This window comes from Dasypus novemcinctus, chromosome 30, assembly GCF_030445035.2.
Source record: "Dasypus novemcinctus isolate mDasNov1 chromosome 30, mDasNov1.1.hap2, whole genome shotgun sequence".
Taxonomy (NCBI): Eukaryota; Metazoa; Chordata; class Mammalia; order Cingulata; family Dasypodidae; genus Dasypus; species Dasypus novemcinctus.
Window position 1 is genome coordinate 38,686,122 of NC_080702.1, and position 5,333 is coordinate 38,691,454.

Sequence of the window (5,333 nt, forward strand, 5' to 3'; positions counted from 1 at the left end):
GTCATTGAGATAATCTTGAGTGATTCCAGTCACTAAAGATGTTCCAGAATGCAAGAGTAAAGTGAATAACAAAAAATCCAAGTTAGAAGAAATAATGGGATAGAAATATCCAAAATTTAAGCTTGATGTTTTCCACTTAAAAATGTCCAATATGTGCTGTTTTGTACAGTAAATAAAAATCAGTCCACCTGTAGATACATTGGAATCTAATTCCTCCCCTGTGTTCTGTGGATTTCCTTTATTTGGCTACTCCCAATCGTTTCCTCTCTATGTCCAATTATCTTTGCATCTAAGGCCTTCAGCCATATTGGATTAACACCTACCCTCATTCAATTTGGGCACAGTTTACCTACTAGCTTCCTCAAAATCTCTGTTTACAAATGGGCTCACACACCATGAGCAGAGTGTGCGACCAGAACACGCCTTTTTGGGGGTCACAATTCAATTCCCAACAGTAATCTATGTAAAACACATCCAGCCTCTAATCAATGCACTCCCCAACCATTTGCAAATAATGAAAATAATAATAACCTCTCATAGAGAAAAGACATGGAAATAGTTACAATAGTTCATTAGTAATATGATTTAAATAGCATAAAATTTTGGAAGATAAGTTGGAAATATTTTAAGAAATCTTGCAATATGCATGCACTTAAATTCCTCAAACTTGGTGCATAGCATCTCTGGCACATGAAAGAGAGCCAGTATGGATGTAATGCCAAGCCATCTGCAGTTGGCAGAGCCAAAAGAATATGAAGGAGAAACGCATTTCCATCTACTCTAAGATCATGATCAGGAGATGTGGCAGATACCTTTATTCTTTTAGGGGTCATAGTGACCAATCTAGCTAATAACTGAAATTGGGAGGCACCATACACAGATTTGGAGCCTGGTTTAAATGCACAAGAGAGTCTGATGAAACTGAAGTCCAACATTTAAAAATTTCATACACTTCCTAAACTTTACCTATGTAATTTATATCAAATGAACTTAACTATATTTTGTACTTTACTTTTTATTAAGTGAAAGAGAAAATATTTTGAAATCATTTGAAATAAAAAGATAATTTTCAGGATTTGCCTTTGAGAAAGCACAATGTTAAAAGTTGTTGTTTGGACATTATGGATTTTAAGGTGAGAGGAATGTTTTCTCTTAAACCAAGAACACAGTAAATTTAAAGCACAAGAATTTGTTTTGACAAAACAGACTTTCTGCTTTGTTTACTGCTCATTCAGCAGAAAAACTCCATGATATTTTACTGACCTATACTGATGTGGGCTTTGGGTGGGAGGCTCTGTCTCTTCAGAGATAACCTTACCCTAAACTGTCTGTCCTGACTTGTGAGTGTGGAACAGTAAGTGGCTTCAGTCCTGCTCTTGGTGACCATGGCAATGACTCCAGTCCCAGGAGGCAATTTAGCAATGCAAACTCTATATACAGACCAGTCAGTCCAGGGAAATCTCTGATGGTGGTGATGCAGAAACTTAAGGGAACTTGGGCTTGGCCTCAAATGGGAAATATAATACAGCCTGTGTATAAATTCAAAATCATCTAATTCTATATCCAAGTGTGTCTAGTCACTAGAAATCCAGGTAAGTGACATGAGCTTTGAATGTTCAGAAAGAATGTAAGACTAAGTGTGTATTCAAGGTTGCATCCAGAAGGAATGTGGGCAAGATGCTAATTCAAGCTCACCTGAGGCATGGGCGATATGTTAATTCAAAACCTACCTGGTACTCAGGCAAACACCTAACTAACAAATAAAGTAGTTTTCTTTGATAAAAGCACCATTTGACTCCCCACCCTGTATAAAAAGGACTTGAAAATCTTGTTCTGGTCTTGGGATTGAAACAGAAAGCTCCCAAGTCAGCCAGCCATCAATAAACGATTTTCCTTCTCAAAATCATTCCTGAGTCCTGGCCTCTATACAGAAATAATTGAACCTGTCTCAAATTCTACAGCAATAGTAATGATTTAAGCAACTTTGTCATTTTAACAGAGAAAAAATGAATTTACTTTTGCATCCGTATATTTGATGCTAAGACTTTTATATTCTGTAAATAGATCCACCAAATCTTACCTAAGTTTGATGATAAAAGTTCCTTTTCTGTGAACCTTCTGCATTTTCTGTGTTCTTTCAGGTTTTGCCCCCATTTTCTTCTTTCTTTCTTATCAGTCATTTAATTTTCTTAGAATGAAATTACTTTCTTTTTCCTTAATTAAGAAATACATTCTATGTACATTAGTAAATTTAGTTACTGTAATGACTTAGGAAACTGTCTCCAAGCAAAGCTCTTATAACATACAATTATCAACACTAAGCAAAATAGTCAGAATAATGTTTCAATTCAGTTACATGGAAACATAAATTCTCTTCATTTCAAATACTACTAGAATATTGATAGGTCATAGGGGTTTTTAGTTTACTATTTATCAATATTTTATAGAGTTATATTATGTAACATTTATAAGGACCCCTTTCTAAAACAATGTTCTGGAGCCACATTTTCAGTGTTAGGTCACAGTGAAATTGCAGGCTTACAAAAGCAGCTAGTAATTGTCTATTTTTTTCTCCCTCTTTTACTTTCATAGAGTTGTCTAGTTCAAAACTTACTAAACTTTAAAAGCATGGATATTATTAACATGTCTATTAAGATTCCATTAGAATTAACATGGAAACAATACTGAGAACATCAATGTTACTAAGGTTTTCTTCTTCTCCAGCAGTTAAACCAATTCCATTGGTGATGAAATTTAAAGGCTCATTTATTGGTTACGGACTGGAGTCCGTGCCATGGTCACCAAGGGCAGGAGAGCAGCCTTGTATCATCCCACACTCACAAGTCACAGATAGTTTAGGTTATCTCTGAAGAGACAAAGAGCCTCCCACCCATACCCCACATCATGAGCAGACCATCAAAACCAGTCCAGCACTCTTCTTGGCAGGAGCAGACTCAGAATATGAAGTAAGCACAGATCAGGACAGAAGAAAGAATTTCACACTCTTATCTAACACAGAGAAAAATCCAGCTTCACCATCACCTCCACAGAAAGCACCCAGTGTCCATGCACAGCACAAAACCCACCCAGATCCTCCAGTCTCAGTCCTCAAGGGAAATCCCTGGGCAGCTACTGGACATAGAACTGAGGGGTCCAGAGAAGCCTGTGGTTGTTGAGAAATGACTCAGGGATACTCCAGGGACTACATTAAAGAGAAACATGGTTCTAGACTTGCTTCACCATAATTGTTTCTCTAAGCACAGCTAAAATACAATAGAAGCACTCACCCAACCTGACACCATAAAGGAGAAACAGGTCTCTTAATGAGAATGTGATTTATTGCAAGTCCACAACAAATTGGGGAACCTGGGGGAATCTTACATAAAAGAGTTCAAAATGAAATTGAGAACTAGGATTTTATTAGGCAAAAAGAAAAGAAAGAAATGGAAAAGAGAGAAGGAAAGAAAAGAGATGGAAAGGAAAAGAAGGGAAGGTAAGGGAAGGGAGAGGTAGGGAAGGGGGGATGGGAAGGGAAGGGAAGGGAGAGAAGGGCAGGGAAAGGGAGGGTAGGGGAGAGGAGGGGAGAGGAGGGGATGGGAGGGAAGGGAAAGGGGTAGGTAAGAAGAAAAACAAGTAATAAAAAGCAAGCGATGCCAGGGGTCTTGTTTTGAGGGCATGTGCAGTTTTGCAGTCCTGCATTGTTTCAAGTACATTGAACTTGATCTTTGTTTCAGGTACTAGTAAACCACTCTAGACATTGTTGTACTTACTGCTTAAGGATATCTAGCTTTTTGCCTCTGAGAAAATTTACAGATTTACTGGTTCGTAAGTAGCTCCTGACACCATTCTATCTCCTTTTGCTTTGAAATGTTACCTTATTACTGTAAGCACATTACTGTAAGAAGGTCTGGTTAGTATACTTTAGTGCTGAGTGAAGGTTAAAATTCAAAAATTATGTGAAATGGAATCTACCTTAATTAGTGTATTTAGAATTTTCAGAGCTGCTTAAGTAAAAATAAAATTAGGAAGCACGTTTCCATCTAACAAAAATAATTAGATTTTTGTAATATATGAATGGATATATACATATTTTTATATAATAGGTAATTATCTAGGAAAACATGCACTCAAATATTTACTGAATATCTCTGAATTGAGTTACAGTTGACTTAATTTCAGTTTTTCTCTTTCCTTACTTGCTTTTCTAGGAAAACAATATGATATTTGTAATAAGGACAATTTACATTGATTTTTACAAATAGATCAGATATCCCAAACTTTCTGAAATTCATGAGGGATAGACAAGTGACTACACAAGTTTCTGAATTCTGTCAGGAAACAGCTTTAAAACAGTGGCAACAAGCTGGGTCTTGATTTTCTGGGGTTGATTTAAACAGTTTCTGTTTTTGTCAGATAGGAAAAAAAAGGTCTATTATGTAGTCAAGTATGCAGTTGAATTGCTGAGCCTCAAAGACACTTAAGAGACCTCTCTTCATATTATGGCTGAAATCCTTCTGCTCTTGGGTCCTCTACATTTTGCTATAGCTATATCCATCTACTTATTCTGAACAACTTATTTTTCTTGTCAGTAATGGTGAGTGCATGTTGGTTGTAGTGGGATAGATGGTGAGGGGGAGAAAGAGCCAAAGAAATAATTGAAAGTTTAAATCAATAAATCAAAGTTTGACACATACTAACCAGTCATTTCTAATTTGACATTAAATTTAAAATCTTTTATAATTAATGTATGGCATTGATGGTAAGAAAATTGACCAATGCTTTATGAGTTTCCACCACATTTTAAAGTTTTTAGGGGGTAGGAACTTTCAATTTTGGCAACAGCCTCTTCATCACCACAATTGTGATTCCCAGTTTTAACTTCATACTTTTAAAATCATCTTTCCACCAAAGGTGTTTGAAAGGTCATTGATTAGAAACAAAATCTTGCAGTCATGCCAGTGGCAATGTTGTAGAATTTGAGAGAGGTTCAATTATTTGCATATAGAGAGGCCAGGACTCAGGAATGATTTTGAGAGGGAAAAATGGTTTATTGATGGCTGGATGAACCCGGGAGCTTTCTGTTTCAATCCCGAGCCCCGCGCCGAACAAGGCTTTTGAGTTTCTTTTATACAGAGAGGAAAGGCCAAATGGTACTTTTGTTTCAGTTTTAATAGGTTTGAATTAGCATATATATCTTCCACATCTTAGGTAAACTTTTAGCATGGTCTTCAGACATTCTAGATAAGCTTATACATATTTTGTTTGCATTTCCCCTTTATATTTAAAATTTATAGACCCTGCATTGTTAAACTGTTTCCTGGGACTGGAGTTCT